Raw genomic sequence first — 21148 nt, 5'->3', positions numbered from 1 at the left:
CTGTGTGTGCCCTGTGATGGACTGGTGTCCTGTCCAGGGTGTACCCTGCCCTTGTGACCGTTGCTCCTGGGAGAGGCTCCAGCTCCCCCACGACCCTGAATTGAATGAACTGGTTAGACAACGGAAGGAGGGAGGAGAGTTTGAACTTCAAACTAATTTCTGCGTCCCTCGTGTGAGAGAGGAGAAGTCAACACTCACAAAGCCCATTCCCTGTTTCGTTCTAACCAGATTTCATTTTGCAATCCCCTCTTAAACCTCAGCAATGATGGTGATTTAGCTCACCCCGGACGAACGGACGTCAGCGTAAACTAACACGATTTTACCCCGTCTCGTTTTTACACAGGGCCGGCATATGGTTAAAGGCAATGCTAATTGTAAACGGAACTTGTAATCTTGCTCAGTCTATTCAGTACGAAGCAGGTACTGTTCAACTACATACATCTTGCCTCCTCAGATTTTTATGCGCCAATATTTCATTTTAGAATTAATGGCAGGTCCAAGAATTTAGTTCATCTGCTAGATGTAGATGTAACTGGTACATATACCTGGACAATCTGAAATACATGGCCAGAATGTGGAGAGGTCTAGGCAACGTGGTTTGTAAATCAGGTTGGATGATGAGGCAGAAGGAGAAAATGAAGGGGCATTAGTTGAATATTTCCAGGCATTTCCTGGCGTGCATCCCTGGATACCTGGAACTAAAACATCCTTCCACCCAATTTCAGATCACTTTTTGTTTGAAACCATCATAAACGCCTTTTACGAAAATGTCAAGGGGTACATATGCCACCCTGCAGTCCTGTAAAAGTCATGCTGGCTGTCAATTAAAAAGGTCAGGTGACTTCTAAACAAATGTTTTTTTTTTTTCATAAACCTCAGGATGGAGTGAAGGGACTCATGGAGTCATGCAGTTCCCCAGGGAATAGCCTAAAAGTATTGTTTAGAAATCTAATATATGGTTTATTTACTCAATTTGTGCTGAGCTGTACAGTTCCTGTGGCCTAGCTCTACCGGCCTGTTACTCCATTAATGCTCCATTACCGAAATTAGTACCGTAATTGTGAAGAGAGTGAAGGCTGACTTCTTAAAGGGCCAGACGAGGAAAACAAAGGTCAGTGATTGATTATATGTTGAAGCAAATTTCGAGTTTGAGAGAAATCCCCTGACTCAATGGCCATTGTCATCTTTCTGGTACGTGAAACTGTAAGTCGCGGGAACGCAAGGGGTGGGTGAGGAGGAGGAGCTGGTGACAGAACCCCCCTTCTTGTTTAACGGCACTAGAGAGTGTAACGACCGCGGGCTTCGGTACGGAATGGATCAGGCGTCGGACTCGGGGAATGGGGTTGAACAGCACATTTGTTAACTCGAACCGGGGAAAGGTACACACACAGGGACAGGGGTTACAGCACGGCGCCAACACTAATACAGAGAGGGGAGGGAAGAGACTGTCTCCCCGCCTCCGCCCCACTCTATACAGTCCCATAGCCCCACCCCCTGGCGCTGTTCCCAGCCCGCCTTGCGTGTGCATGGCTAAAGTGCCCCGCGTGGCGCTACATTGCCCCCGGCAGAAGAGTCGAGCGTCCCACCGACCCCAAACCATCCCTCCAGGCTGCTCCGCGGGCTCTTCCTGCTAGCCTCTCTGTCCAGGCCGGGACCCTCTGTCCAGGCCGGGACCCTCCGTCTCAGCCAGGGCTCTCTCCCCGCGCGCTGGGCTTCTGACCTCTCCGCTCCGTCCCGCTTCTGACACCCCAAAAAATTGCACTTCTGATCAGCTGCACATCGCTGAAAAGCGTTTTACAGTAATCCCCACCTGATGGGCAGGGGCTGCTGCTTCAGCAACCAAGTAGACTATTCTGGAACTGCGGAACATCCTGCTCTCTCGGATTTCTCCCCAAACATTCGTGCAAAGTGGGTTTACTCTGTTGTAAAACTGCTCAAGTGTATGCATGTCACTGAATTTTTACACTCTGTTGTTCACATGATTTAGCTTACGATTGAAATCAACGTTAATAAGTAGGGAGCTAGGTAACGGGTTTATTCCATGCTGAAAAGAAAGGAAACACAACATTTCGGCCGTGGAACCTTCTACAGGTGTGTGATTAATAAGTATTTATTTCTTAGTTATTAATAAGCATTTATTTGTTTTGGAATACTGCTGAGTTCACAGACATCCCTACCTCCTTCACAGGATCAGAGAAAGGAGCAAACTAACACGCCAGCAGCATTTTCCTGCTTTTTCTCCCTAATAGCTTTTTTTTTCCCTAATGTGGGCCGCACGGCTCTTTATTCATTTCCTGTTCTGGGTCTGATCTGTGACACTAACGAGCGCACCTGCAGAAGCAGAATCTCAAAATTCATCAGCTGTTCTCTTCTCTGCCACTCTGAGAAGATGCAATCCTTGGAAGACTGATTGATTCGATTGATTCACTGATTCATTCATTCATTCATTGGCTAATTCCAAGACAGACATTGGCTCTGCCTGTGGAAGTGGGTAAGTAGTTTCTCTGATGGAAAGCTGGGATGACAACAGGGCAAACCAGAGGATTGCTCTGGGAAACCAAGAATGAAAAACTGACACCAGGTTCCCTGGGTTGTTCAGCCTGCTTGCGGGTGTGTGAAAACATATTTTGTTTCTTTGAATACTGTAACATTGCCTAAGGCATTAATAATAGACATTTAATTTTTTCCTGAAAATATTACTATTAATAATCCTAATTTATCTCATGAAAGGCTTTGAGATTCAGTGAAATGGCTAAAAAGCCCGACAGCCAGGTTAGTATTACAAGTATTAGTTTCATGCAAAAGGTTCATCGAGTACAACCTCTGCAAACGTTTGCTTCACTTCCAAGATATCTGTTCTCTCTCTAAAAAGGGTACAAAGAGTGAACTATGCTGCGTTTTTAGTGCCTATTTTCAGATTTGATGTAACTATGCTCCAGAAGCAGTTCTGTTTTGATCTTCTGGACGGCGCTTGGGTAATACAAGGAGCAATGTCAGGCTATTTTCTGGTCTACCCCCAAAGAGATCTTGCGTCAAATATAGAAAAACTACAAACGAACCCTAAAGATTTCCTGGAACTTTTCTGAAATGTCTGTAGCCAAAAAAGCAATAACCGTCTGACCGGGCAATTTCCATGAAATCCTCAAAACGTCAACGGGAAAGTCACCCGACTGTTTATTTTGTCCACTGGGGTGACTGTAGAAAATACCTTTGTAAGTTGAGATGTCATCATAGACGCACAGCTATTCATTTTTAGCACACGAGGAGGAGTAAGAAAAGATTAAAGAAAAGTATAATCTGTATAGATAGGTTTCAAACAGCTTTGCAGTGAGAAAAGACACCAGTTTTTTAACAGCTACATTAGATTCCCAAGTTGCTGTTGCTTTTTTAAATTTTTTTTTAACATTGCAGCACACTGACTCTCACACTCAGCAGATCCACACGGTGACATTTCCTCGCCAGAAATCGGCTCTGATATTTTCCATCTCTCCTGGCTGCGAGAGTACAGGAACGGCCTTTCTGGTGGTGAAGGTGACACACAAGCTTGGGCGCCAAGAGGCAGAACCTCCCAGACAGCAGGAAGCACAGCACAGCACAGCACAGCACTGACAATTCCCAGCACCTGCAGACACAGAGCGAGTCACTTGGCACGGGAAAAAAGCCATTAGGTGGTAGTATTTTTATAAAAACTGTCCCTGCCAGCAGCTCCATGTGAGGAATTTAATCAGCAGATTTGTTTACGAACCAGCTTTGAAACTCAGCCTGGGCCCCCTCTTAAAGAACTTTATATCACGAGGAGCTTCTGCATGCGAACAATCATTCAATTTGCTCGCTGTGAAGCTGGTAACAAGGCCAGATAGAACATTTCTGAGACCTTGTTCTGTTGTTAGGGGCCCCCAAAGCATGGATATGTTTGTAGGAAAATATAGTGCTTTGTCCCATTAAGATATGTTTGAGTTTTAATCATTTTTACAGCTGTGGCTAAATTACACAAGCACTGCTTACACATTTGTATCCTTTTGCATAAGAACATCAGAAAGATTACCAATGAGAAGAGGCGTTTTGGATGGTCTAGACCATTTAATAGTAGCTGATCAGGTCCAGGGGTCTTATTCAGCCATTTCTTAAGAGAAGCTGGGGTATCAGGTTCAACAGCCTGGCTGGCCAGCTTGTTCCCTTTTCCCAGAACCCTTTGGATAAAGAAGGTCTCAGATTTAAGACCCTTCCTCGAGCATGCAGTACATGATGATAAATTTGGTCTCTGAAAGTACATGGTGTGGAAGTTAAAAAATCTGTCTTGCATTTACATTCCAGCATGTTCTCTGAACATCTCTTAAGCTCTCATGTCAGCATAAAAAGATGAGTCTTATTTTTCATTGACTTCAGTCAGTCATTCCATATTCTTACACACACTCCAGAAATTACCTGAACGTTTTCTGATTTCACTCACATCGAAGCAACACGGTGCTCAACTGGGAGCTGCACTGGAGCACTTAAGACTCCAGCACTTAAGGGCTAACTGATTTACTGTCTTTCACCCCAGTATTTCTTTATGTTGAAATGTGCCTAGGAAGGGCATTTAAGGCTTCCTGCCAGACATATTTCCTAGGTAAAAAAAGTGAAGGGTCTTTCCTGAATAAGGCAACAATAACAGAATCCGTATGAAATACTGCTCTGTGTCTTCCTTTTGTTGCTAGGAAAGCCAGAAATAGAGATTTTGAGACAACAATTTATTTTCCAAATATTAGACTGCCGTAGGCTTATTCGACATGATTCATGGCCTGTTTTCTCTTGAAACACTCAGCATCCAGGTATTGTCACTGAAACAAGTATCAGACGCGTTGAACCCACAGGAGCACAGGGGGCGAACCACACAGAGTGTGATATCCCAGAATTCTTTCCGACGGATTTTGTTTCAAGAGCTGTTTCGAGATGTTTGGCATTTTCACCTGGGTGCTTGAAAAGCTGACCCAAGCTCTTATGATTTCATTCTTTGAAAGAAAATGCAGGTTTACAAGGGGGGAAAAAAATCAATGAAAAATGTAAGCTGTAGAAATTAAAAAAGCAAAGCTCTTTTGTTTACATTAGGCAGTTTAAGTTAGGAAATCTAAGTAGTTTGACAAGAATAAAAATGCAAAAACAATTAGGTAAATACAGGCTTGCAAACAGATTTAGTTATTGGTTATATACTTTAGAAAAAAGCATGTAAATAAATTTTGTTACTGGCCGATGGCCTGATTTGAATTTGAAAGATACAGTAAAACCAAATAAACAACAGTAGAAGTATAAAAAACATTTTAAAAAAATACACATAAATATACACTTTAGCCAAAACAGTATGGAAATTTTAGTGTGACTATTCTCAGTCATTAGGTCAATATTTTCAGAGCCAAGGTCTTTACTTTCCAGAAATCAGGCCTGTGCTTTAGAAATCAGTCTTGGTAAACCTGTCACATGCGATCTTTGAAAAAAAATACTGCACGTTAACCACAGATAACTATTGATGAGCTCCTAAAAGGATTAGCAGAGCACAAACACAGGGTCATCATATTTAGGTAGGAGTAATGTGAGCTATGCCTTGCAGATTTAAGGTGTTAACTTGCATGCGGTTCGATAGAACTCCATTAGGCCTTTAGCCCTCTGATGTACAATTAAGCTACATGCAATAGGTGACAAGATGAGATATTCAAGGGCGCGCTCCTCCGCTGTTTCAAAGGTTTTCGCCTTGGCAAAGTCCGATTTGTTTGTTCAATTAATTAACTTTATTTGGTACCATCTGGTGCCAGGAGTAATTCGATTCCGTTCTGTATGGGCCAGTGATCTCTTCACGACAAGTTGGACGCCTGCAGGCGGGTTTTCCCACCTGCATTGAAATGTCTCCGCCTGTCTTGAAGTGACATGCAAAGTTCTGCTGGTAATCAAGAGGTACATCTTGAGGTTGGTGGATTGTGTTTTTTTATCCACATGTATAAAGTCAAAGGCAAAGCTTTGGAGTGCTTTCTTGTTTCACAGAATTTCTCACATACATTTAAAATACTATAGATCCCACCCCAGAGGGTTCAGCTTGTCTATTTCTGAAATAGCAATTTACAGCGTTCTCTATATTTCTGATTCATTTCTACGTATATTCACCCACAAGGCACTCTTATTATAAAAAGGATTCCCTTATTTATTATGGTGTATACAAACCACTAGGCTCTGAGGGAAGCATTCATTACCGTCATCCAATACAATTTTTGTTTCCAGCTTTACCGTAGCTGTGAGTTGTCCTTATGGGAGAAGACAGATCTTCAGTCTAATCCGGCACACCAGGCAGAGCTCCCAGCCTCATGCCCTTCACTCAGCTCTGTCTCTGACCTGTTCAGAAGTGAAAATTACAATATTGAAAAGCCTACAGACAAACAGGATTAGTCAGCTTTGCGAAGATGGCGGCATTCTTGTAGAAAACATTTTAAGTGTTTGGAGCTTAGCGAGAATCCAACCACTTAGGTGTCAATGGAGAGAGTTTCAATAGGAGTGTCACTTTCACGCCCCCTCTGTTGCTGCAACACCAGCATTGTTACAGGACCACCACAGGGTAGCCGGGACTTCCACACTTAACTACAAATAAATGCCTACAGATATTTTATCGCCCCATCGTTTATTATTGGTCTGCCTGGCTTTCCTCCGGGTGCTCCAGCTGCCTCCCACAATCCGAACGCGTGCTGGGGAGTGAACAGTCTTCTGGGAACACTGGCGCTGGCCTCAGCGTGTTTCCGTCTGTGTGTCCGGAGACGGATCGCCTTGTGCCTCTTGCTCACTAGAACAGGATCGGGCTCCCCTGTGACTCTCTACTGGATGAAGCTCTTAGACAATGAATGGATGGATGGATGGATGGATGGATGGATGGATGGATGGATTTACTTGCCTGTTAAGTTTTTCGATTTTTAAATTGTTATTATTGTTTTAAGAATACACTCCATTAACTCCTGCACGTTATTTACCTATAAGAAAAGTCCATCTATCCATCGTCTTTACACAGCCCTTGTGTTAAAAAAGTGCCTCCTCCGTTCAGTCCTACAGTATATGAACTTCTTTATAGTTCTCACTCAACAGATAATACACTGGTGCCTCTTCTTACTTTCTATTTCACTGGGACCACTAGTAAGTCTGCTGCACAGGGGTCAAATTACTTTCTGACAGCTGAAGGACTTTACTTTCTGACACGTTCTGCCACAAATTATTTTTTAATCAATTAAACCTTGATTTCGGTCATTTATTTGTCTGTCTAAGCTTCCTTTTTTACATTCAGAGATTACACCATGGAATGATTATAATCATTGTAATTATCATCACTGACTGATCTAGTCATTTTTGACTTGGATTCTTTTAAACATCTTGCAGTGATTTTAACAGGGGAAGTCTTTTTTTTTAAAATCAGGATATTTCATTGATAACAGCATCCTGAAGACTGGTAAAAATGATTTATGATGGCTCTTTACTTAGAGGTCTCTTAGAGGCTTAGAAGTCAGACAAGGAGAGGGATTTTTCTAGCGATCAAATCAAAGCACTTTCTTTAACAGATACCCACATTTAGGTACAGCACAAATGAATACATGCAGCGAACAAATGTGTTTTTGTTTTAACATGTTTTTAATTGGCAATCTGAAAAAGAAAACTCAAAAGATTTTTAATCTTTAACTTAGAACATTTTCTCTCTTTGCCAAAAGAGCAAAGAAATGTATGCAACTACAAGCTTCTTACAAACAGAAGCAGAATATTTTAAATCTTTGGCTTACCTTCGACTTTAATTTCGAACAGGACTGCTTGCTTTGGCTTTTCAAAATTCCTGTTCAATTCAAAAGGATGTTGAATGGTGTTTTGTGCTGGATGTTCAGAAATAAAGGAGAGATACAATTCTTTCATGGGGTTATAATTGAATAACTCAATCCCTATAAAAGCAATTGTAAGGTTATTATCTTCTTAGGCCTATTTTTACCTTGTGGCACTTAGGAAGAAACTAATCTCATATCTCACTTTCTTAGTCATCAGTTTTGCCTCTTACCATCTATCAGGAATGTCATTCTGGTCCTCAGTCACTGCTGATTTTTAAGACTGAAGTGAAGGGTACATTGTGACCTTTCAGTGTGCAGAGCAGTGCTGGATGATGGGTGAATAGCTCATTGGCACTGAGCTCTCTGGGTCTGGGTAACATTCAATTTACAGGGGTCATTGAGCACATTCAGAGCAGACGTGTCATGATTGCTGTTACACCCAGGTAGTGTGTTTTTGGAAGGCTGTCCAAATTCGAACATTACAGGAAAAGTTTAATACAGCTGTAAATGCGGGGGAAAAAAAGAAAATACTAGATGAAATGAGAAGACTGCTGTGACTAGAAATCTCTGTAAATTGTATTGTTTCTTTAAAAGTTTTACCTTCCCTTTATTTAATTCAGTCAAAGGGGGGAAGAGGTGTTTGTTATTGCCGAATGTCTGTTAAATCGTGGATAATATTTTTTCAGCCCAAGAACACACTCTTAAATGAGAAATATACATCTATATGCTCACTGGATCTTTTGACTTATTTTTCTAACAACTGCAGTCATATAGATACAAGGTTTTATCATCATAGATATACTGTATACAATTTACTAAAGCATATAAAGCAAATACAATACTCATCATAAGCGATTGGCCTTCTCCTATAGGGCACTAATGATTTTGCCCATTAAATCCAAAGTCCATTAAAGAGAAGTTAGTTAATACAGTAAACCCTATTTTTCAGCCTTTTGAAGATTTTGTGAATCTTGTATTTACTATAGTTATAATTTTAATCTTTTATTTCTTTCTTAGCATTGATCTGGCTACAAATTAGAAGCAGTACACATAACATAAAACGATATTTAGCGCCACTTTTCCTTTACATCACTGTCTTCGTCCAGCGCCTTTTGAAAATATTTTTACTTTTTTGGTGTCGATTTAAACCGTCTTTTATTTTCAGGCCTGGCTGTCACACAGCATGTACTACAGAGACGATTAATGTGTGAGTGTCAGACTAAATAAATCCTGGGTCAGTGCTTATTTGGGCAGTGTTAACAGCAGCCTTAAACTTTAGGCCAACAAAGAGACTCAGCTGCCACCCAACAAGCAGGTAAGCAATGAAATAGGACAGTTCCCACACTAAAGAATCTTCTGGCAAAATATGCAATGGATACAAGCATACTCTTATACTCTGTATAAGAGTAGCCTAGTATTGATCTTTCAAACATGGGATTATACAGTCTGTCTCTATAGGCTTATGGCTTTTAATTCCTTCACAAAATAGATAGACTGACTTTGGCTCTATACATAACTGGATCAATGCAAATCTGTTTATATTGCACTGGTTCAATTTTAAACGGATTCCATTAGCCATAAGTAAAAGTTCTGGGGTAATGTAATTAAGCTGAGTTTCTTCTGTAAGCAGTGAATTGTTTTGCGCCAATTGCAACATTATACTGAGAAACTCTCCGAGGAGGGGACAGAAACACACCATGTGTGACAGGCTTGTATTTATTGCTTTTCTTTTGCCGTGTCTCATTCTAGTTTCCACCATCTTTGATAAGAGATGGAAATATAGCTTCTCAGGTGAAATCGAGCTGTGGACACTTGGCAGTCAAAATTAAAAAATTAATGGCACCTGAATATATTATTTTATTTAACAGAAGTATGGGAGGAAATTGAATGCTGTCACTTCTGCTCTTCTATGTGTAAATACTCGCTGGCTGCTCTGAACATATATTTCCAGCCCTCCTCTCTTCACCTCGAATTCACCCTCACTGCACCCCCCTGGCTCATTCCTCAAGCAGTAAGTGAGTCATTTTCTCGGTCAGGTGAGAACGCCACAATAATAAGAAAGCTGTTCTTTTAAATTTGCTTGTTTCATAGGTTGTTAGAGTTCGAACAAAACACTGAACAAGCCACAGGGAAACATTCGGCTGCAACAAATTAGCCTTCCTTTTGTTAAACGTTTTCAACCACATTTGATTTCGTGTTCCAGACAGAATGACAATATACAACAATAAATCAAAAACAAGACGCACAAAGAATGGAAGCAAGCACTGAAAACGGGGGCTAATTTAACACATTTCTGTGAGGGAAAAAATACCTGCTCTCACATAGTTTGATAGTCTGGCATAGTTTTTGCGCTATTAAAATGATTTTAGCAGTAATTCTTTCCAGACTAATAATTTCTGTAAATCAATACAGCCAAGTCCAATCTAAGGGTATCTCAGCTGGGTACTGGATTTCTGTGGTGCACAAACTGGGTCCCTTCCTATGTATAACGTGCTTTGGCATCCTTTGTGATGAAAAACATGATGACAATGCAATTAATTTTTATTATTCCACAAAGTAAGAAAGAAATTGGAGATGTTAGTATTCTTCAGCTCCGGAAATATGTGCAGGCCAATGCAATTTGTATTTTTAATTTCAAGCTACAATGGCCAAAGTGATCAGGTCAACAAGAGTATGAATTAGTTCTTGTAGACCAGGGTGGACCAGATAAAAAGCTGTGAGCCTGACAGTAAAGAGATCTCCATTACCTTTCAGGCATTATTTAAACAGTCCAACAGCTCAAACGAAACATCAGATGGTCATCCACTTCATGGGTTACAAAGTGTAACAGTAAGCATTGCAATCATTGTAAACATGTCCAGCATGGACAACAGTAACAAAAGTCACACATTTCAGACTCTTCTAATGCCACAGCTGGACAATATGAATGCACTTCAGCACAAACACCAAAGGAATAGCCTCAGAGAGTAAGTTTTTATGTTGATAACCGAGTGACTGGAAAATCGCATGCGTTTTGAGGCCGTGGCTCGGAGTGTGTCGTGCCAGGAAACATAAATAGTTCATCGAGCTGTCAGAGACAGCAGGGGTGGAGCAATTAGCAATAAGCAAATAATTGAATTTGCAGTTAGACGCACAATTACGGCTCTAAAATATTTGTAACAGATAAACGTTTTGCATTTCATTAGCATTTTAAAATGATACGGCTTGTTTAACAGCTTTGGTAATTATATAGTAACATCAGGGCTAATGCGTATTTAGTCAATCCTTTCCGGAGTTATTCAGCTATGCAACCTGTTTGCACAAAACGCGTTTTTCACAGAATCTGAAAGTGAGGAAAAAACATTAAACATTGGGAGAAGCGCATTGCCGTTGCTATTGGTAAGCTGTGCGGGTGTCAGAGTTGTACTACAAGAGCGAACACAACAGGATTGCGCTCTGCACTGTTACAAAGCTCTTATGAATCAACTCATCACTTTTGTTCTCACAAGAAACCCATAATGACACAAAAGCCTGTTGTTTACGGAGAGCTGCCAAGAGACACAAACAGAAAGTGAATGTTGCCCTGCCGACTTGACAAAGCAAAATAAATAGGGATGACTTTTTGGGAAAGCACACTGACAATTTCCCTGCAGCTCACTGGGGAAGTGAGAAAATGTTGTTATCAAGAATCTGTCCTCAGCTCAATCAGCCCTTCTGTTATGTCTGCATTTATGGGTCTAGACTTCAATACGTATCTCCCAGCAAACAGCTGGACAGGACAGCCAGACGGGCCACCATCTTCTCTCATTTTTCTCCCTCAGCTCAGTCGCCGCTCTGACATCATGGCATAGCTAGGAAAGGGGCAGTGAGCCAACCCCCAGACGGCCAGCTACAAGGCTCTAGGCCCTCCATCAGGCCAAGAGTATGTGCAGTAACTAAGCTTCCAAGCAGAGGGAGCCTGCAATAATTGTAAGGCTTTCTTTACCTCCTGTTTTTCGAAAGTGCTCATGTGTGAAGACTGGGCAGCCCAGTAGCTTCACTAGACAGGAGCACTGGCACAGGTTAGCTGTATACAGGGTTTGTGGCATCAACCAAGGTGGGTACCTGGTGTTCTAAAAACAGTAGTTCAGGTGGGGAGCTGCGTCAGCATGCGTAGGCTGCAAAGGAACAAGTAATAGGTTTATTCCATGCTGAAAAAATGAAGGATCCTTCTTCAGGTGTGTGCCTGAGCCTTCTTCTACACACCTGAAGAAGGCTCCACGGCCGAAACGTTGTGTTTTTTCTCTCTTCTTTTTTTCAGCATGGAATAAACCTATTACTTGTTCTAAAAACACTTTCAACATTTTCTTATTATCAGCGGCCGCACTGACTGAACTGAATCTGGAAATATTTCGTCGACGGCAAACCCTTGGAGAGTTTTGCGCCCCCCCCAAAAATGGCTATGCTCATTTCTACAGCTGCAGCAGGTCCTTCAACAGGCTTTGTACGTATAACTCCGATCTCAGCGGGTTGAAGATATGTGAACATGGGCTTGGTGTGTAAAACAAGATGGCCGCCTACCGCGCTGTCATTTTAGTCCAGTTACATACATGACCTGCTGTGTGCGGGGCTGGTGGAGAGTTTGCAGCACTACAGTAGTGAAAGTCGTGGGTCACTCTCTCAAAGTACTTTGAGATAAAAAGTATTATATAGACTCATGGCATTCTGATTGTTAATTGTTTTTCTAGTTTCCTCTTAGCCTGTTAACTGTTCTTTTGAAGTAAGTAACCAAGGAATTGGAAGCTCTTCTTGTAGTTTTCTAGTTGCGTTTATTTTGGAAATACATTTTTAGGGCATTTGTTATTTTTGTCGCTGTTGCTGCTGCTGCAAACTTCATCTATTAGATTTAGGTTTCAGGACATTTGCAAAAAAAACAACCATACATTTACACATAAAGCATAATGGATGCTGTGTTTTAAATGCCAAAGAGCTTGTAAATTCTGCAGCTCTTTGTTGTGTATTCCTCCAGTATTTCAATATACTTTACCAACTATTCTGATCTTCCATCTGGAGGAGTCTCCTTACAGGTGTAACTAACCTGTATTTGCCTTATGAATCCAGCTATGATTACCATAAAATAGTCTTCTGGTCTCTATTGTGTGGCTAACCTGGTTTTTATTTACGTGTCCTCTAGCTACCACAAATGTGATCCTCTTTGTGAATACAGATTTCTATTAGACTATGTTGCTACAGTCTTGTCTGATAAGCCACATACTGCTATGTTGTCTTTGGCATTCCCTTTCTTTTTCATCATTTCTTTTCCTCTGTTTGGTTTTCCTTTATCTCTGCCTTTCCTGTTAGAACTACTTAAATCGATATTTATAACATTTTGTTGGCCAGTGTGCTTCAGTTTTCAAAATCTAGGTAGGCCAAGTGTTCTCAAATGCGCCTTAATTTCTTTGACTCTAAGTAGAACAACAAGGAGATTATTTTAGTACAACAATACGCGTGTGACTGTGTGCTTGTGTTTGCACAGTGGTTGAATGTTTATGTGGTGTTCAGTACAAACTCACAACCTGATGTATCCTTCTGGGGCATTTGGCCAGTGAAATTAGAAAACAGGTCTATCACAGAGCATCTTACCGGGGAAATTCTCCAATAATATGATTTCATGAGCAATCCACATGCATCTTCCTTTCTTAAAGGTTGTCCACCTGTATCACACTGAATCTTAATCCCTGTACAGCAACACTTTGTGGGTTTGGGCAGAATCCGAGTGTCTTTCACAGGTTCCAGGACTTCATGTTGTGCACTATCTCCCCCAAGAGGATGAGACCCTATACTGCATCGTATTTCCTGATCAAGAGAACAGTCCACACTGTGGCTTATGAGCCAGCCTTCAGTTCTGTACTTAAGGAATTTGTAAAATACCCTTTATTTCAAAATGAAGGAGACAACAAACATATTTTAGCATAAATAGCCCTAATAAAAGCTATACGCTACAGAATTAATAAATTACTAACAAAACAATACAATTTCACTGCAGCTACAACACAGGTCTGATAAATAAATCCACAGCACACAAAGAGACAGTAAGACAGTACACAAAGAGAGACAGTCATGTGGTAGAAGCCACTCTGACAGGAATCTCCATTAAAATGCCCTTATAGCCTCTGCATGTCTGACTGGAGTCTGTGGTTTTGGCTTCAGTGTTAGATGATGATTTAAGAGCATTGGTACATAACGAAAGTATGTTTTCTGGCACTTAATGACTAAATTTACACACACAATGTTATGCAAAAAAAATGAAAGAGTTGGTAATAAAACCCTCCAGAAATACATGATGCATAACATTTAAGAATTCGGTGCTTTTGAGTAGAGGAAATGTTCACTGGTTTTTGAAATGAGCAAATATTAATTGACAACAATAATGTATATGTATAACAGGTATTAAAAATTCTCTTTCAAAGGAAGATGACTGTTAATATTTCTCTAAAGACGAAGCGAAAACTAAATGTTTGCATGTTTCAGTAGGAGAGTTCTCACGATTTCTTGTGTTGGTAGATACTGTATGTGGTTTTCTCTTCAGCAGGCTGATCTCTGCCTTACCCTTGCTCTCAGGACCCTGCCTTCCTTTAACTGCAGTGTCTGAGCTCTGTTTTAGCTCTGTAGAATAGGGGTTTTCTAGGGGCTGCTAAACTCGAAGGAGTTTGGGACAGAAGTTGTGGAGGAAGATTAGATGATAATATCACTCTTGCCGATATATGCGCTCGCCTGTGTGTGTACAGTATGTTTCTTACCCAGGATCTCCCTTTGCCTTTTTTCTCTCACGTTCCCTCACCTCCTCATCTACAAAATAAGACTAAAATAAGAAGTCAGGCACTGAAGATGCAGCCAAACCTAATTCATACAGTAGCTTTTTAACTTCAAGACAAACTTTTATACTCCTCACAAGAAAAGCCTGTGGGAATTATATCATATGCACAGTTGTATGCCTTTTATTACTTAATGCTAATAGCATCAATAAACGAGATTACAGATTTACAGATCTAGGACATTTGTATCACAGTTATTTCTAGGAAGATGGTATTTGCCAGTTGGAGGGGAATGTTTTATTTCATCACTTTTATGTCTCGATAGGGGTGAGAAGACAACTGAGCTCTCAATGTAGCCCTTGTTTTTTAACATGGCCTCGTAAAGTGTGAGCAAAAAAAAAGTGTTTGTTATAAAAACATTTTTTTGGGGGGGAACTAGGGAATTCTGATGTCACCAGTCAGAGAAAGTGCCAGAGTCTGCTGCTCCTGAAGCACAGACGACATTCTGCGTGAAACGTGGTTCTAGACTTTTTTGAGACAAGTTCTATGGCCTGCCCTTGGACACCCATCTCACCTGGATCATGACTAGAACACCTGAAACACCGACTGTAGTATTTCGTACAGACCTGTGCACTGCTAAAGATTTAAAAGCAGTAATTGAACGAGAACATGATTCAGCTTCACTTGACAGACTTTGGAGCGTATTGAAAAATGTGACTGTATGCTGGCAGAATGTTTTTAAAAAAAGGAAGATGGAGGAGAATAAAAACATTTTGATGTACAGTATGAACTCCCAAAGGGGCTTGATTCCCGTCATGTTGCCATGTTGGTGTCTCTGTCTCCTGGCTATTTCTCTCGGCATGACTTGCACCCCGTCCACAGTAACAGCAGTCACATGATCTCAGTCCCATCTTGCACACTACTCAATGCACCTCTGCACGACAATCTTTTGACTTGAGCTACCGTTTTTTCCACTACCATATATTTGTTGTTCTCCACAACATATTGACAACGTACTGTCTACATTGAGTGGTGTTCTGTGCTGCACTGTGTCTGTCCCGAGAGATCGGCGTGAATAAATTTCAAAATAAATAAATTCCACTGTGCATGAATATATGACCGTAAACTCCTCTACCTCTGCATTCTGAATCCAGCACAAGCTCCAGGTTTCTGCAGCAATCACCAAGACAAGTGGCTCGCTTAGGTTATTCAGGAACTGTGTGCAGCAGTTGGATTCATTAAAACAGTCTACAGGACATGGTAAATGCTCTGTTGTTTAGTGCTCTAATTATGCTAATGCTGATTAATGCTCTTTTATTTTTTTTTAATAAAAACTGTGTATTGTTCATAGAAACATTGGTGGTCACAGAAGCTTAAAAATAGCCATCCTTAAATAATGCTTAAATTGGGGAATTTATTTGAGATTTTGTTTAGATGAGTTTTTAGTTTAAGCCCAACTATGGTCCAAGTCAGCTCTGCATGTCCGGATCGATTTGAAAAGCTCGGCAGTGTTAGTAGTTACACGTTATATCCTATCAATGAATATTATAATTAGCCAAATTACTTATACTGTAGTCAGTCCTCATTATCTGAAAGAAAATGGAAATGTCAGCCAGGAGAATTTTAACAGGCCTGATAATTAAGACATGAAGTTGAAGTGAAGTTGAAGTGAATGTATACTGCCTTTTCTGTGTTCTGTGTTAACATGAGGAAAGGTGCATTATTAGTTTAGTAAATGTTTAGTTTAATGGTACAAGCCCAAAACAATTTAAAAGAGTCTTTCCTCAGTGACTGGCAAAGTCCACACAGATTCCAACTATTAATTCAAATCAGTTAAGCAGGTTGACCATCTGAAATAAATACATTTGTCCCTTCTGTGTGCCGCAGTTGCTGCAGTACTTGAACAAAGAATTATCGCTGATAAAAAGGGAATTGATTTCACCAGCTGGTTTGGTAAATAAAACCACAATTGCGGGTCCTTTTGGAAAGCACTTTGATTGATGAGGCAGTCCGTCTTCATTATTAACGTCTTACTCTGGAAATCAGCCCCTCCACAAATACGCATTCATCTTACCAGCTGATGATAAAAAGGCATATGAGAGAAAATCGGAGGGGGAGGAATAGAAAAAATAAAAAAATATTTCTTGCGTTAGTTCATTGTGTTTAAGACCCTAGATTTATTTACCCTAGTTATTGGCTAGGGATGGATGATTGGATTTTATAGTGGTTCATAACTCTACATACAAATACGTATGGAAATTTAAGTGCACTGGGGTGTGTGAACAATCATTAGCCTCACATACTGTATATGTATCTGATCATAAACATTTTCTGTGCATTGGAATTGTTTAATACATAGCGCTTTGTGAAAGAGGCGTCCTTTGAAAGCCACTGTATAAAACAAAGTTGGATGGATGGACTTTTCACCTATAGTTATCATGTAAAAAACTGAACGTGCTGGTAGCAGTATCAACTTGAAGGATGATGCATTCATCACATGAGCACAGATTCCGAGGTTCCCCCGTTCAAATGCCATTCGGGTGGTAAGAAAACTCTTGAAACCGGGGCGATATCTGTTAAAAAATGTGAGTTCCAAGCAAAAGAAACTACAGCCAAGGATATCAAAAAGAACCCTCAAAATAAACTGAGAAGTCGCAAATATTCTTCATTCCAAATTTTCTTATTCTCAATAATAAGTATGGAAAGCAATGCTAAGACTGGTCATTAAGATAAAAATAGAGAAAGATATATTTTGATTTAAAATGACAGCAGGCAGCCTGAGGTTTTTAAAAACTGCTGTATGTCCCACATCAAGATCAGCCTTGTAAGTTTGTCAGTCATCTCTTTTCTTCCTCCAACAGCAGCTGCAATACGGCAATGCTGTAGTCCCACATCTAATAATAGTACTGGAACAACAGGAGGCCACAATCATCTGTGTGTAATTTGACGTGGATACATAGTTGAGCAGAAGAAGACAGGAAGATGGAAATCAGCACATGGCTGCAATTCCAGGTTAGAATATTCCACCTTATTCCATCTTAACTGAAAACCCATATAAATGTTTGTTTACAGGGTCCCTGCCAACACCCACAAGTTCCATTTATTTTAATGAAAGTGCTTGATGTCGGCAGTGGAAGATGAACTGGTTGGTCAAGAGGTACTTATATACACGTACTATTAATAGACCCAATACATGGTAAATGTGTAAAACAAACCAGAAGCATACAGTATACAGTACATGTATATTCAGTACAATACACATCTTCTACATATAGAAAACCCTTCTCTGTTTCAATAATATAATTGCAAGCAGACATATTCTGATTAATCATCCATTTCCTGATCACGTTGATACTGAACAGGGTACAGTATATGACAAGATGCATGAAGTGCAATTGGTTTAGGTATAATCACAAATTGTAGAGAGTGAACAGAAATAGTGTCTTTAATGACATATGCACCCATGAGGCACTTGCTCCCCCATGGCAGAGAATGGAAATGTTCTGGGAATATATGTTTTTTCATTTTCAGGATTTGAAACTTCAGCCAAACTTTCCACGTTTGATCGAGTAACACGCCACAAACAGCAAAACCGCGCTGTTCAAGGATGCCAACTTATGTTTTCTATATTTGCATTTTTTTGTGTGCATTTCTCATTTCCAACTCAAACAACCCAAAGACGTCCCCCCACAGAGTCGAACCATGATAGGGAAATAGAAACGGTAATATTCTTGATTAAAAAACAATATTAGAAAATCCTCAGCACTTTGCATAAACAATCATTAAAAAGACAAATCTGGAGTGTAAATAAATAAAGTCCAAACTACTGTTCCGGGAACAATAACCATTCCATTTCGCTTTATCGTGTCTCGCAAATGACAATGTTAAGTACCAGAATGTAAAAACAGCATTCACTAGAAGTCTTGAATGCATCTGCTATTTGGAATTCTTGTGCTGTGCCTGCCTTGGACAGCAAACTAAATAAAGATGTTTACTGACAGGCTAATGAACAAATGGGTCCTCTTGATTTAACCTTGATGAATGGTTCATCCAGGTGTTTTCAATAATGACAATAAGCACTGCAAGCCACAGGCCTTCTGATACAAGTATAATGCATTATTAGGCCATTAGAGGCTGAGTATGGAAGCCCACTTACGCTCTGCCCTATCAATAATGTTGTGTCCCAGTCTACATTTAGGCCAGGGGAATTAGTCATACTGATATTCTATTTAATAAAAAATCACAAGAAGACGCATAAAGAATCTCATTACATTTTAACAGGGTTACAGTAGCCCGGGAGGACCACAAGTTTAATTTTCATAAGAGCATCCATTCTTCAATTATGTCAAGCAGAAAATGTAAATAGCAAATGGAATGCTAACAATATCTCTACAAGCACATTGGCAGATGGAAGCCATTATGTGGAGCGAAAGCCGAGTTGAGGAGTTGGAGAAGTGTGCAGCTGAGAGCTGGCCACTGTTGCTAAACGTTGGCTTAAAATCCCCGGCACACACACACACACACACACACACACACACACACACACACACACACACACACACACACACACACACACAGCTTTCAACTTGGCGTGAGATTCCCTTGATGTGCTGTCACTTCTCTTCTGTCTTCCAAAAGCCAAGTGTCTAAAAAAATGATCATCCAAAATAGTAAAACACTATATATGTGGTTGCCCCCCCCAAAAAAAAAATTGTAATACATTTGTAAAATCCAGCTCATTTCAGTCAACTGAAATAATACAGCAAGTTACATTTTATTCCGTTATTCTTGAAAGTGAAGCACAGTAAATCACAGTGGGATTTCAAGAGTTACAGTATGGAATGCCGGGCATTAAGCATTCGTTTCCAAAAGTACAAAATGATGAACTGATTGTTGGGGCAAGAAAAAGGACGTACAGTACCAAGGATGTTACCATTATCCAAGCTGGGGATTGGAGACCATATCAGAATTAAGTAGCTAAGAGTAATTTGGGTAAACTAGTGAGATTGAACTCCTTGGCAAACTGTGCCATGATTCTACACGGAGCGATCTCTCCACCTGGCACTCCAAGTTTGACTCCCTCTTACAGGCTTCTTGACTCCTTGCTTCTGGCACTGCTGTCTTCCTCTGGCTTTGCTGAGCTGTGTAACAGATTGTGCTCTTCCACAAGGAGAGAGTCCCTCTCAGATGCCCCTCTGGATAGTGCAGATTTTGGAATTGATCTAAATCTACTCTGTAAAAGAACTGGCATTACAGTATAAGCCTTACTTGTCAGTGTTCTGTTATTCCTAACACGGCTTCTCATTGTTATTTTATAGTATTCCCTCAAAATATCACATTTCTATGTATTGTAGGGTTTACGTAGGTGTATATATAGAGGTGTAACAGCACACATACAGATGTACCTGTAGATCAAAGATTTGAAAGTGAAGAATTCTGAGCACAAGAAATGAGGTGGGAAGAGTGGTCTTCTTTTAACTTGTTTTTTTTCCTCTTGTTTTTCTTTTCTCCTTGGTGAAACGTGGTCCTGTTGCTGCCGTTGGGATGTGGACACTGCAACGATTTAAGAGTTTCTTTCTGAGTGACAAGCATCTGTCGGCACTCTCACAGACCTCTGGACTTACGGACAGCTTCCCACAGAAATGTCCAGAACAATATTGGCATGTGACTATCAGCACTAAGCCCCCAGGCATCCTATAATAATAAACAGGTAATTGAAAGCTCAGCTCAGTACGTGCTGTTAGCAGGGAGCAGAGCTGCTGAAAGATTGCTGCACCATTTGGTGTTACAAAGGTGTTGAAAGAAGCTATTATATTAGTTAGTCTGTACCTGTAAGGAGAATTAATATTAACTTCTTTTTTGAAGTTTCTTTGCTAAGAAGCACAGCGGCCTACAGAGACTTTAAACTGTGTAGGGGTGTGTTTCCAGATTTAGTTTTACTGCTCTCCACAGTCTCTTCTTTAAACACATACATTCCCTAGGTTTAGATATTGAAAACTTGTGTTAAAAAAAAGGTTAATTTTCTTTTGCTAACTCATAACGACAGCTTAAATAATGTATTGTTTTTTATCTTGGAAGCTTTAATGTTAACCTAATAAATAGCGACCTCCCCACTACACATAAAAGCACAAAATAACAAAAAATAACTTAATAACTTAAAATACTGTGCTCACACACATTTCTACATCAAACAGACTGGTAGATTATGTACTGTACCACAATTCCCATGTATACTGATCCAGAAATTCAACCTGGAATTGTTCTGAATATATTTATGAAGTCCCTGTCTGGACATTCAGAATTTCTGCAGAAGGCTGGTTCAGAGACCAAGCTGTGTGTTTGGTAAAGCCTGACATTTGACCTTAATTGCTGTTAATTAGCAGAAAGGAGCACGTGGCCTCTTTCTTTTACGGTTCATTGTCCAGCTGCTGAAAGATTCAGCCAGATCAATTAAAGGGAATTAAGGTTACATTTTTTTTTTTCAGGAAAGTAAAAAAATAAACTTAGCTGACAGCCCATATTAAAAAATGTACAAAAATGTATCACTTCATTAAGAATGGG

At 40.2% G+C, this 21148-nt stretch overlaps 1 long non-coding RNA gene across 1 annotated transcript in view; it reads left to right on the top strand.

Annotated features, from left to right (window-relative positions):
* LOC148651561 (uncharacterized) overlaps positions 1-20788 on the top strand; it is a 57705-nt gene extending 36917 nt beyond the window's left edge. The window contains exons 2-3 of the long non-coding RNA XR_015925768.1: positions 17449-17599; positions 20156-20788. This is a non-coding gene — a long non-coding RNA (uncharacterized LOC148651561). The remainder of the gene's footprint in view (positions 1-17448; positions 17600-20155) is intronic.
* Positions 20789-21148: the final 360 nt, after the last annotated feature.

This window comes from Lepisosteus platostomus, chromosome 12 (assembly GCF_059453375.1).
Source record: "Lepisosteus platostomus isolate fLepPlt1 chromosome 12, fLepPlt1.hap1, whole genome shotgun sequence".
In the NCBI taxonomy this organism is placed as follows: domain Eukaryota; kingdom Metazoa; phylum Chordata; class Actinopteri; order Semionotiformes; family Lepisosteidae; genus Lepisosteus; species Lepisosteus platostomus.
Note: the sequence above shows the minus strand (reverse complement) of the source record. Positions and strands in the feature narration are given on the sequence as shown.